We start from the raw sequence: 13,886 nt of genomic DNA, 5'->3' as shown, positions 1-13,886 counted from the left end.
AAATAGCATATTTTATTGACAAATAAATCAAGAAAATAGAGAAAATAAGGGAAAAAATAGAAATACGCTTCACAAAAACAAGGAAAAATATAATGATTGTTTGTGGATGTATGGTAGTGGCAAAGCATGAGGTTTAGTCTCAGTTTGCCCTATCTCTTTGTCAAAGTTTGTGATTTACCGCTTTTCATACATCAAAACATGACAAAATGAACCTCTACACCTATGCAACAAAAGCAATACCTAAACGTAGGGGGTTGGGGTGTTTGAATGGTGCAATTTGCGTGATGATTATTGCTGATTTTCTGATGCATATCATGACATAGAGTTTGTTGTATTTTAATTAAGAGGATAGTAGCATGAGTGTGGTCTCGGTGCTATCTTTACATCGCCGCAAGGAGTTAGTGAATGAGCATTGGAAAGCCTGGTTGTGCACAACATGTTTTTGATTGAAAATTATGTTTGAGCACTTTACGATCAACCACTTTTGCATGTGCATGTCAACCATGGTATCAGAATATATAGGACTGGATGCATAGTATCTATTTTCGATTATGATGACCCACGCTTGAGTGTGGAAAGGTAAGCTAAGCCGTAGGATAGACGTTCGTTTCTTGGGGGATCATTTGGTAAGGACACATGGTATCTCCTGGAATACTTTCAAAATGAAAGAGTGGAGTTTGTTTGTTTGTTCTATATGTTGAGCAGCACATCAAGGGACCAATCCCTGCGATGTAGGAGAGCTGCAGTGGGGCCGCGGTGATTCCACCGAGAGGTTGCCTCCCATGTATGTGATTATCATGGCATTTATTACCAATGTGTATGGGTTCTTCCTCTGTGGAGTTTATAGAAAGGGAAACGTTGGACTACAAAACTATAAACACATAGATTAGGCTTTAGGATAGTTCGTCCTTTAGCAGCAGATAGACACTCCTAGCCCACGAGGCCGTGTAGGTGGGTTTATCTGTGATGAGCATGAGGTCCATAGCCAGTGCCGGCCCATTAGAGGTCCCTTCACTTTATCTAAATGATGGTTGGTCCATCTCTTCAGGATGGATTATATTCGCGAGACATAAGCTTCTACTCTATCTCTAGAGGACTAACTTAGGTTCATGAACTCCTCTCGCATCTGCTCTTCAAAACCTTCATGCCTGAATTTAGTGATGAATGTCAACTTCAGGTCATCCCATGTGCCAAAAGTTCCTGCTGCCTGTCTCTCATACCATTGAAACGCTGCGCCTTTGAAAGTGGTGGGGAATATTGCTAACCAATGCTCAGGGGTTCTGGCATTGTTAGCCACACATGCTAGCATAAACTTTGCTACATGAAGATCAGGGTCTTCATTGTACTCTCCCTTAAAAATTGGCCATGGAACAACATTTGCTGGCCTGTCATCAATATTTCCAGGACGAATCTAACTGGGAAGGGGACCTTGAGTCACCATGGGGACTTCTGTAAAGAGTGCTTTTAGGGTGTCAAAGGAGGCTTCTGCTGCAAGCTCATTCTTAGCCTTGATTTTTACCTTCTCTCTTCTCACGTACCTTTGGACTCGTTCTAACACTTGTCTCTTGATTGCGTCATTCATCAGGGGTTGGCTCCCTAACCATGGCTCCCTAACCAGTCTAGAGAATTCTTTGGCCAACATCTCTTCTACTTCCTTCTTTTCAACATCTCTGAATTTGGCTTTCAAATGGCTACAGAGAGGGGGAGATACTCCGTTCTGAAAGTATCAAAACTCATTCTTCTTAGGATCGTTGTTGTGCCGTCATTATAATAATGCCAGCTTCTGATGGTTTCAATAGTGTATGTTGTAAAGAACACTCTGTCTACCAACTTCCAGTGGGTTGCTAATTGGACAAACAAAATATTATCAATGCACCAAGCATCCCATGTATCTTGCTGTTGAGCATCCACGAACAAATTCCAACTCTTTCTCTTATTGTTTTCGTGAACCTCCACTAACCATGACTCCTAAAGCTTCTTCATGATCTCCCACTTGATGATGTCTGGAAACTTCTCAATGAATGCCAAATCTTCCATGGATGCCAAATCTTCCATGGATGCTTTTCAATTTATTCCCAAACAATTTGCCACCAAGACGCAAATTTATGCTGCTTCAACAGGAAGAGGAAATAGTCCACCACATAGAGCTTGCATCATGATGGTAATATGTTTTCATCATTGTGGGATGAACTTCTTGTACAAAGTGGCTTTGGAAATAAGAATCTCCAACTCTTCAGTGGAAGAAAGAACTTTGCAAGGATCCATTAAATTCTCCTCTTCTTGGTAATGCCATTTCCTTCATTTTCAGTCTCTTCTGATGCTTGTTGATGGCAAGATTTCTCGGCTGCGCACCAAAAACATGGAGCTCCAAGAGAGACACCAAGGAAAAGGGGATTCTATTGTAATAAAATCTATCTTGTAACATCATTGCTGTTATTTCATTCTTTTGATGACCAAAACAAGGAAAACAACAAATCTTCACGTAGCATCATAGTAGATATCTCCCACGGATTTGATAGAATCAACCATAATCTTCAACATCTTCATAGAATACATTTTAAAAAAAAGGAACATAAAAGAATACACCACTTTTGAATGGAAATCAATCACATAGTATTCATCTTCAATGTCTTCATAATTTTCTCTCTCAATCTTTCATAGTAAATACATTGTTTTGATAGAATTGGCTATCTCTGACTCTCTCTCTCTCTCTCTCTCTCTCTCTCTCTCTCTCTCTCTCTCTCTCTCTATCAATAGAACATCATCTCCTCACTACAATAATCAAGAATGGCACTTAATAATCGTTATTAGGTCGTGGACGCATCTCCCAAAAGGTATGGGAGGTATGAAAGGGCACCAGAGCCACTACAGTGTCTCTTTATAGCTCACTACTATCACTGTCACTTCAGTCTTCTCTTCAGTCTTCAACAGCTACTTCTTCCATTTGTTTTAGCTTTTTTGAACTTAGATTCATCCTTTTCAAAAGTTATAAAAATTTTCCAATTCCATGGCCACTTAAAATTGTCACATATGCATTTTCCAATTCCATTGATTTTTGAATTCCGCTTTAAATTTGCATCATTCGATACTTATTCAACACTTTCTGGTGTTTAAATCCCATTCTCATTGGTGATCACAAGATAGGGTGTCTCAGCCCGTCGAATCCATGAACCAATCTACACATAAAGAAACTATCAAGAGCATCAAGCTGCTACAAAGCAGAATACTCAACAAAGCACACAACCAGCTCTCACCATACCCCCTGACAAAATCAAGGCATGAAACCCACAAGGGAGAGGCCAAGTATAACCTAATAGAGATCCAAAGCTAGTCGTTACCCAAGTGCTCCAACATAGACACGCTACTGAAAAGAATTATCCAAAAGAGGTCATTTTGAGTGGTGGTCTATACCTACCGCATACTAAGGACAACTCAACCATGAACCTCTACTAGGCAGGGACTCCTATAGCTTGGTCTTTCATTTTCAAACACTTTTGATTCATCATTTTTTAATACTTCTAGACTTGATACTTGTGGCGCGAGTTGTGCGTAGTGACCTAAGGAAAACAGGGTATCAGTCTTAGGTCTTGTCTCGACACCTAAGAACCTACCAAGCCCTCGCAAGGCAACACTAAATATTCTTTCCTTCCACTCACTTTTATTTTCACTCAAAACATCTTTATTTATTATTATTATTTTCCAGCTAGACATCACCCCTATATGAAGATAAGGCATCGGAGCCTCGAGTAGTCCTAACTCATCCCTAGGAATCTACTAGGCCTTCACAAGGTGATGATTATTTGCTTTTTGATTTTCCTTTCACTTCATTTCATTTCCTTTTTTTTGTTGATCATAGAGGCCCTAGCTAGAGCCTTAGAGCACGTGAGACCCATGCTTAGAGACCTCCTTGAGTATTTGGACCATAGCTTTGGGTGTGGTTACCAAATGCAGCTATGAAGGTACTATGGGAGTAGATTGTGATGTACTACCCCTCTCCTTAGGGTTGACACTAGGTTTAGCTACTGGTGGCACTACAAGCTTTGGGACAACCATGGTTCCCTTACTGAAAGCCGTTACTATTCTAACATTACCGATGGTAAGGTGGATGTGCTACAACACATAGTCAACATTACAATGAGCTTGTTTTTTAAACACAAGCCCCAACAATGCTTTCTTAACAACACTCAACTTGTTAAGAAACATGTAAAAGATGATGGATAGGCTCTTAGTCTCGATAGAAACCATTAGTTTTCATTTTTCCAAAAGTAGATAGGAGTGCCCCCAAATGGGCTAAGTTTTGCATTGGTTGGTTGCAATTGAGGTTGACCCATGGTGGTGTAGTGTTCATGTGTTAAGATATTTGCATTGGCTCTCTCATCAATTAGTGCATCAAGGGTATATGCCTTTTGGGAGTTTATGGTGATTTGTAGGTAGGCTGGTGCTACCACTTCCTCATTCGCCTCCTCGAGCTTAGTGATGGTTGCAACCCTCACATTCATCGGTGATTCTATCATTGGAGATTCATGAAGTGGATGTAACAGATGGCAATACTTTTTTATGTGACTTTCATTAAAGAAACTATGCCCTCTTCTTCTAGGTTTTCAAGTTTCACATTCCTTATTCTATTGATATTGCAAACCTTGAAAGGTCCCAGTCCCGTAAAGTTCATTTTTTGCTTGTATCCCTTGACAAACTTTAGCAAGACTAAGTCTCCTTGTCCAAAGTCTCTTTGTTTGACGTGTTTATCAAACCAACTCTTACATCATGCTTTTTTACAAATTAGGGCATGGGTTGCAATGAGACAAGTCTCAAATAGGCGTTCCAATTTATTTATTGGTTTGATGCCACCACAAAAATGTGAATCTATGTCTTATAGCTTTTGGCCAAGTCTTAAGGCTTTGTTTATGTGTTTTTTTTCGAACCTAACATTTGAAACCTCATTCATATTCCAACAAGCTAATGCTTGAGTTCATTTGCAGTGAGAAGAATTCTATTGGAATAAATAGTACACTCCACGCATCATGGCATTACACTTCGTGTGTGTGTGTGTGGTCTATTTATGGTCATGTTTATATGCTTAGTTTTGCAAATTATCTAACATAAAGAAATGGATCATGTAGTGCATCACATCACTTTTAATCTCACCATAGACTTCCTATTTTCTAGAAAACAAAACTTACCTTTAGAAGGACCAATGTCATTCTTTGGCTCTTTCATCTTAAAGAAATAAAAATATTCTAGAAGAAAAAATATACAAATTAAAAATTTTCTTGGAATAAAAACATATGTTTCACTAGTCTATTATTATAGGTAGATTGTATTAAAATATCAATATATTCAACGTATTTTCACCTCAAACATTACCTTATAGTAGATACAAAAGCCTTGAACTTTATACCATGTAGTGAAACTTTGTCAAATAACATGTGTTTGCCAATTTTAAGACTACAAATTAGAAATAAAGATTTGACCATGTGGCTAAATCTTAATCCCTTTTTTGAAGATGGAACTTGGTACTATCATCTATATAGTAAGTTTCACTTTCAAGCAAGGGGGTAACAATTTGACCATGTGACCAAATATTGACAATCCTATAAATTCCCAAAGTATATGAAAATTCCAAAACTCCCTAATATAGTGTTAATTTTAAGACTACAAGTTGTGTAAATATTAAATGTCTTAAACATCTTCATCACAATGTTTCAACTTGATACGATTGCATGATACTATATGTAAACCCTTACTATCAGTGTGCTCAATGCCTAATTCAAAAACCCCTTCTTTGTAAATTTGTCAAAAATAAAACACACCCTTTTCCTATTCAACCTATGAATATCTCCATTAAATGATGCCCTTCTATATGTAAGCAATGTCTAAAAAACGTAATTTTAAAGTCCCTTCTATTCAACCCACGTGATACACTTTCATTTGTAGGAGTGATCCCTTGACTACTTCCACTACATGTGCAACAATGCTTGCATGCAAGGATGACATACTAAGAAATAAATTTTGGAGCATGAAATGGGCATATATATTTGTGTAATAAATGAAGCACCCAAACTGCAAAGGACCTCTAGAGATACCATGGAGGTAGACTATGTTGGGATAGCTAGAACTAGTTAGGTTGAAATGCAAAAGATGGAAGTGGGGCTTATGGAAGGTCTCAAAGTGTTGGCTGATTGAAAGATTATATCAATGCAAGAAGAAGGGAAGAAAGTGGTGCATGTAGCTCTAGCCTTCTCACTAGGAAAGCTAAAGCAAAGGCATTTTTCTTACTCTACTACTAGTGTTTTCCTATACTTCATATCCAAGGTTCTGATAGAGAGAGTGTTCAAAATATGTCTTTGCTACCACTTTTAAAGCCAAGGTATCACACATCCAATATCAGTTTGTGGGTAGGGGATTCTTCTTTACCCTTTTGGAATTGTTGGTTAGAGAGAGATCTTGTGCAAAGGATATTTATTTTATTCCTAGCTTTAGGTGGTGCATTTCAACTCGAAAGAAATCCTTAGACATGAATGCTTGGTCTAGGTGGCCTTCCCTACTATTTGTGCCGCTAATTTGCATTGGAAATGGCCGTCGCTACTCTCATATATCCTTCTAGTGAGATTGAATGCCAATCTAATTACACCTTTTGCATATGAATGGCCTCTAAGGATTGGATAAATGACAATTTTTTTTGTTATTTCCCTTATCCCCCCAGTCGACTGTCGAGTGGAGGGGGGGAGGGGAATAAGAAGGTGATTAAGCTCCTCGATGGAGCCTGCAAGAGTAGATGAAATATAAATGGACATCTAAGGAAAAGACCATTCTACCTTCTACTTGAAAGCATTGAACTCTAAAAGGCAAAGGAATGTAATTACAATGATCATTAGTGATGAGAAGGGTTAGTTTTGTTATGTTGTGTGCTGGTATGTAGAAGCACACTCTAAGCACCTTAAAATAGGAAAAATGGAGGCCCCATAGCTATATTAATGAGTGGTACTATGAAGAGAACACAAGGTAGTGTACCAATTGAGATGGCTTAACCCTATATTAACATTTATGGTGTCTTCAAAGTAAATAAACTAATTCAAAAAAATGTGTCCCATACTTCATTCTTGTTTCAATCAATCATAGTCTTGTCCCTTAGACCAATATTCATAAATATGTGTGATGGACTCATCACACATATGCAATCAATATGATGTATGCCATCCCCCCACCTAATTTTTAATCAAACATTAGTTGTATTGGCAACCTAAGGAAAATTTACAATTTCATTATAACAACCTCAAAACAATGTGAAGTGATAAGTTTCCATTAAATTATACAAAATTTATTTAAATTCATAAATGAATCTTTGTAGAATTATGCAACCTAATGTTGCTCCAAATAAGGTCTTCCAAACAAGCTTGCTTAAAACATCTTTATCTAAAATCTCCCATCTCTAATATTAACAAAGTTCATCTCATTATATTCAAGAAAAACCATCAACTCATTGCACCAATTCAACTTGAGATTGGTAAAACTTAACAATTTTATTGGATGTATAACTAAGCCTTATGAAGATGGTTGTTATTAAGGAAGGAAGGTAATGGGAACTTTTGGATGTCCCTTTAGTGACCATTTTCTTAAAAAGAGGTAAAGACATCCTTTGTACTATAAACTTTGGGAAATGTATAGATGCTTGGAGTAGGTATTTAAATGTTTGTTTTATAAACCATGTATGTGTGTGCACATGCACATCCACAAACATGCTTGCCATGTTATTGTGCTTGATCCTTAAATAAGTGTTTCTAAAATTTAAGCATTCGGTGTGGTTAGTGCATTGGGTGTCGTCCACATTTTTGTATTGCCTCTCATGTGTATTGTTGAGATGACAAGTGGTTCTTGGTTGCTAATTCAAATTTATGACTTCTCTAACCACCAAAGGATTAGTCACCCTCTCGTGTGGATGAACTTGGAAAACCACCATTAATGAAAGAGGTGCTTCTTTTTGCCTCATCTTAAGTTACATGTGAAGGATCATTTTGGATGCATTGACTTTGGTAGAGTGTCTTCCTTGTAGAATGCAACTAAGCTACTAGTGACGGTTTAACATGAAGATGAGACTTATTCCTATAACAAATTTATACCTAAGTGTGCGTGCGTTCATGCACATGCTTGTGTGTGTGTGTGTGTGTGTGTGGGGGTGCGTGCGTACATGCGTGCGTGTGTGCATGCGTGCATGTGTGTGTGTGTGCGTGCGTGTGTGTGAGTGAAAGAAAGCACACAAAAAGCATTAAGCTTTAGTGTATACATTTGTGCCTACTTGTTTGCACACGTGTGAGATAGAAAGCACACAAAAAGCATTAAGCTTTAGTGTATACATTTGTGTCTACTTGTTTGCGCGCACACACACACACACACACACACACACACACACACACACACACACACACACACACACACACACACACACACACACACACACACACACACACACACACATCTTTGTATACAAGATATACAAAGCATGTGAGAAAGGCAACAAGCCAAAAACATAACTTGAATCTTAAACTTGCCATCTCCAAATAAATGAAAGAAACATCATAATGATTAAACACTTCCAAAAGACACATTGTCTTGCATCTACTTTTGTGCCTTAAACTTTATTGGTGGTCCATGGATCTTAGTTACACAATTAGAACACTATTTTTGAAAGACTTCTCTCCTCATTCTACGTACAGATTCCCACACAATTAGGCTCCACATCAACTAGCCACCACTTCTGCATATTTATACTTTATTGAAAAGTGACTTTTAAATCCAACACCACATCTTCACATGTTCCCCTTAGAAACAATCGCATGGGCCCATTCATTACTATTGTGGCCTCATAAAACTCACAAACATAGTATCTTTTTATAATATCACTAGTGCATATTGCCATATAGTGAAGACTTTTTAAACCTTTATACAACCAATTGAGCATTAGTCTATTAAAGAGTAGGACTTGGAAATTGCCATGTGTGAAGTGATTTGTAGAAGTGCTTTATTAAACCTGCATATTATGATATCTTAATGTATGCTTATCATTCTTAAAGTTCTAATTGTGACATGTATGGACCCCAACCAAGATATTTTGTAGTTGCTTTACCTTTCAAAACATATTCTTCACTTGAAGATTCTGTTATCAAGTCCACTCAAGTGAATATTTAACGAGATTATAGCTCATAATTTTCACAAGTAATACAAAAGACCCTTAATATGTATCTTAGTAAAGAAGTCCATTACAAAAAGTTTTGATGTGTCCATTACAATAGGTTAAGGCTCTTCATGTGTGCATTAGTCACAAGTCCACAAAAGTTTATTAGGGTGTCCTAATGTCAAAAGGAGTCTCTTTGCAATTGGGCATTTACGCAACCTTTTAATGCCACACAAGCGACTCTTGAACTTTACAACACTATAACCATGGAATGTTTAAGCAACCTTTGAATGCCATAGAAATGAATTGTGGATGAGAGGAAAATGCAAAGAGAGAGAGAGAGAGAGAGAGAGAGAGAGAGAGAGAGAGAGAGAGAGAGAGAGAGAGAGAGAGAGAGAGAGAGAGAGAGAGAGAGAGAGAGAGAGAGAGAGAGAGAGAGAGCCTTTGAATGCCATAGAAATGAATTGTGGATGAGAGGAAAATGCAAAGAGAGAGAGAGAGAGAGAGAGAGAGAGAGAGAGAGAGAGAGAGAGAGAGAGAGAGAGAGAGAGAGAGAGAGAGAGAGAGAGAGAGAGAGAGAGAGAGAGAGAGAGAGAGAGAGAGAGAGAGAGAGAGAGAGAGAGAGAGAGAGAGATTTACCCTCTAGCTTTGCCCAAGCTCGTAGAGCAATGTCTCATCCAAGAGGGTTGTATGTTGGGCATGTTTGTAGTTGCATTCTAAGGGGCTCTTAAATAGCTTTTGGGAAAGAAAAGGGGGGCAATCGGGGGGGGGGAGGGTTTGCTTATAGTGTTTGCAGCTTACATCATTGATGATGGTAGGGTGTATGCTTTTCCTCATAAAAATGGCAAAATTCCCACAGAATTGTGGAAGAGAGGAAAAAGTTGTGAGTGTGAGAGAGTTACACTCCAGCTTCACCCACGCCTATAGAGTAGTGCCTTCTCTAAGAGAGTTGTGTGTTGGGTGTATCTGTAGTTGTGTTCTAGGGGGCTCTTAAATAGTTTTTAGGAAGAAGGAGGTGCTAGAAAGGGGGTGGGTGGGGGGGGGGGGGGGGGGGATTTTCTTTTAGCATTAGTAGCTTACATCATTGATGATGGTAGGACATATGCTTTTCCTCGAAATGTAAAAGCAAGGTGATGTCATGGTTTTTCAAGAGATTTTACCCAAATTTGAGATTATTCACATTTTTATGAATTTAGGGGTTGAAAAAAAGTGACATTTTCGTGCTTTGCATCGCTCACATGTAAAAATTCTTGCACACTGGACAAAATTTAAAAGGGCCATAACTTTTGATCCAGAACTCAGAATTCAAATATGTTTAAACATCATGATCATGGTAATAAGCTACACCATGCTATAATTCACTTTACATGTTTGATTTTTTAAAAAATGATAAAATTCAATCCTTGTGTTTTTCTATCAAGAATTCCTATCAATTCCTCAAAAAAAGTCGATAAAAATAAGGTCTTCAAGACCCCCAAGTGTTGCTAAACTTAAAGCTCACTCATATGCAACATGCTTGATTAATCACTATTATTTTAAATGTCTAAGATGCTAAGGTGGGTACATTACACACATGAAGATGTGAATGGAAGTCACCCCCCAATTTATCACCTTTCAAATCGACCTATAGAAAGACATAATAGACCTATCAAAGGGCTTTTTACTATCTTCAAAGAGTTTTTGTGTGAAAAAGTATTGAGATATGGTTAGGATACATAGATGCATAGGGAGATGCGATTTGCAAGTCCTTTACTAGTCACTTACTATCCCTCAACCTCTTGTGATCAAACCCTATCTATGTAAACAAATTCCTGAAGGTTGTTAGCTATCTCTTCTCATCCTTCCCAAGAGTCTTCCAGCTGTGTCAAATCCATAAATCTCCATTGGGATTTGCACCCTCACATTCCAACAAATAGTTTGTCTCATGGAACTTCTAAATGGATGGAAAATATTGAAGTGATAAAACAAAAGTTGGGACCTTACTAGAGGGATTCCACAAAGGCATGTGTAAAGACATTGACAAATTGAACAAAGTAATGAAGCAAATTTCCATGGTGTAGAACGCCAAATATCTAGGATTTGAAATATCTAGTTGTTTGCAAACTTGATTGCAAACAACTTGTGGCTTGCATGAAGTCTCCTAAAGAAGAAAGTGGTGAAGCAAAGGGGTATGAACCACTATAAGCAAGAGGTATGAACCTCTAACAAGCAATAGTAAGGCATCATTTTTGAAAAACATCCATCACGAGTCCACTATCAAGAAATAAAGGCTTCATTGAGCTCATAACCATCCATAGTTTACAAAGTAATTATTCAGATGTGCAAGAATGTTTGGTGCTGTTGTTCCTAAGGTGACATTAGCATACAAGCTTGATGATAATGAGGTTGTTCAAATCATTCAAATGTGCAAGGATGGTTGGTACTTTTGTTGACAACGCCTAAGGGGACATGAGTACACAAGTTGGATGATAGTGAGGTTATAGTATGCGAGTCCTGTTGGATGCCTCACAATGCAAAATAGGGGGGGACTAATAACAAGGCGGGCCCATGTGGCAGGTAGGATCCACCTGCGTGCTTGAAGAGAAGCATTTTGTGATTGATTGAGGGATCAAAAAGCAACAACGGACACACACACGTTGTCTCGTGAATGAAGGTGACGCTCACCAGCTGGATGGATGGATGATTGTGGGCTCTTGACGGGAGCAAGTGCGAGTTGCCGCCCCGTTATAATTGACGGAGTGATCTCTGATCTCTATGGCAAGAATTGACGGAATGATTGAAGCATTTGCGAAAGCGAAGGGGCCAAAATATGCCGCTTGCCCTTAACAAAAGCACAAGGCCTTCTCTTCCAGGACACGCTTCCCCTTCTTCTTTTCCTCCACCTCTCCCGGTGGCAAGGCGCACTCGTTTGGGACCTCTCACACAATGGTATTTCTCTCTCAAAATCAAGAATGTGTTATTGCTATTGTGGCTTAATGTCCTCCTCATGGTGTCACTCATGACAATCTACTCGTGCTTCATGATGATGGTGATGATTTATATGCTTGCTTTGCTTGTGGTTGAAGATGTTGGTTAGTGCTCCTACCAATGGCCACTGCAAAGCTTCAAACGATGTGATTGAGAGATGGAGAAGGGGTGTGCGCGACCAAAGGCAGATTATCATGTCATAGATCCCTTAGAAGTTTCAATTTCCATGACTAGCATTCCTTGTTCTAAGAAAGATAGGTCACTTTGTAGCAAAGCGATATTGTGAAGGAAGAGAAGTATAGCATGGCAACTTCACTTCCCTCTCTTCTCCTTCCTTGACCAATTAGAGTTGGGGTACATTAGAATTCTCTCTCTCTCCCTTTTTCCCTCTCTCCCAACTCTCTCTTTTTTTGTATGCATGTTTGTGTACTAGAACTAGCACATCATACAAAGCTTATAATTGCCATATGTTAAGCTTAACATACATAAAACTAACACAAGAGAGCACTACGAATCACACCATTTAGAGAAGACCTAGGAATAGGTGTAGTAAATGGGTCTTGAAGCTACTAAATAACCCCTTCTCCACCAAGGTACTTGTAAATAATCCCTTGTCCACCAAGTGCATGTGAATGGCCCCTCCTTGAATCCAAGTATGAGGCTGATGAATGTAGCTTGAATGCTTGTTAGAGTCACCATTGGGCGGACCTCACTCATAGTTGCAAGCCCTCAACCCTAACTAACAAGACCACATGCATGCACAACAACACTTGGCCATGTCATCATTGCCATCAATAACCAAGTTGTTAAAAGTTTATAGGCATTGGTGATGCCCTCAAAGGACCTAGATGACACCCTTTGTAGCAAGTATTGAACTATACATATTGGCATAAGTTGTCATCACCTAGTATTGCAAGGTTGAATGAGTGTTGCAAGGGAAGAGAGGGTTGCCTTGACAACAAGCAACCCCATCCTAGCATTAAAATACATTATTGTATGGTGGACTAATATGTACTTGTTTCTTTTTTTGCAGAGTCCGTTCAATGCTCCTTTGCGGTGGGACGAGGTTTCGAATGTCGAGGATCTATAGCTCGCCCTTGGATCCGTGGAGCTCACATACTCTTCTTTTTTGGTCATGTGATTTCTGTAGGCATTTTCTATGTGGTAGTAGTATCTTGCCATGATTGTACCGTTGCTTTCATTACACGATCTTGTAGGACACTTTGCCTTCATTTACACGAGCATTGTACACATTACTGAAACTCTTTTGTATGACCCAAATAAAGCACATAGTGTTATTTGTGGCAGAGCAGCTTGCTTCCCTGCCATAAATTTTTTTTCTCTGTTACCGTCGTTATTAGCATTGCAAATTTACTACATGCGTCGTTATTAGCGTCGCAATATGTGTCGCAAAGTGTCTCTATTATCGTGGCTATCTGCGTCAGTAAATGCGACACTGATAGCGATTGTTCTATGGCATCACTAATACCGACGTTTTTTGTGACGATGGGGGCAAATTTCTTTATGAACATTTTCGTCGTTTTGAACGTTGGTATAAGGCCTATATCTTGTAATATAAACTTATATAGTATCAATGTAAGAACACATTCCCATGGAATAATAATGACACTAAGTTCTTCGCTTAGCAAGTTCCCACCTTCAAACAAAATCTCAAAATTCCAAATAAGGGGATAAATTATTTTATTGTGAAAGGGGATCCTCTAATCACAAATTGGAATATGTGAATTTA

At 38.6% G+C, this 13,886-nt stretch overlaps 1 long non-coding RNA gene across 1 annotated transcript; it reads left to right on the top strand.

The window, feature by feature from the left end:
- The first annotated feature begins 11,918 nt into the window (after window positions 1-11,918).
- LOC148037078 (uncharacterized) lies at window positions 11,919-13,513 on the top strand. Its single transcript, XR_015690776.1, has 2 exons — window positions 11,919-12,097; window positions 13,170-13,513. It is a non-coding gene; the product is annotated as an uncharacterized LOC148037078 (long non-coding RNA).
- The last annotated feature ends 373 nt before the right edge of the window (window positions 13,514-13,886 follow it).

The sequence above is a fragment of the Lygodium microphyllum genome, chromosome 4 (genome assembly GCF_053477565.2).
Source record: "Lygodium microphyllum isolate KBCC chromosome 4, Lygodium_microphyllum_v1.1.10, whole genome shotgun sequence".
NCBI lineage: Eukaryota > Viridiplantae > Streptophyta > Polypodiopsida > Schizaeales > Lygodiaceae > Lygodium > Lygodium microphyllum.
This window is presented reverse-complemented; position numbering and strand designations above follow the sequence as displayed.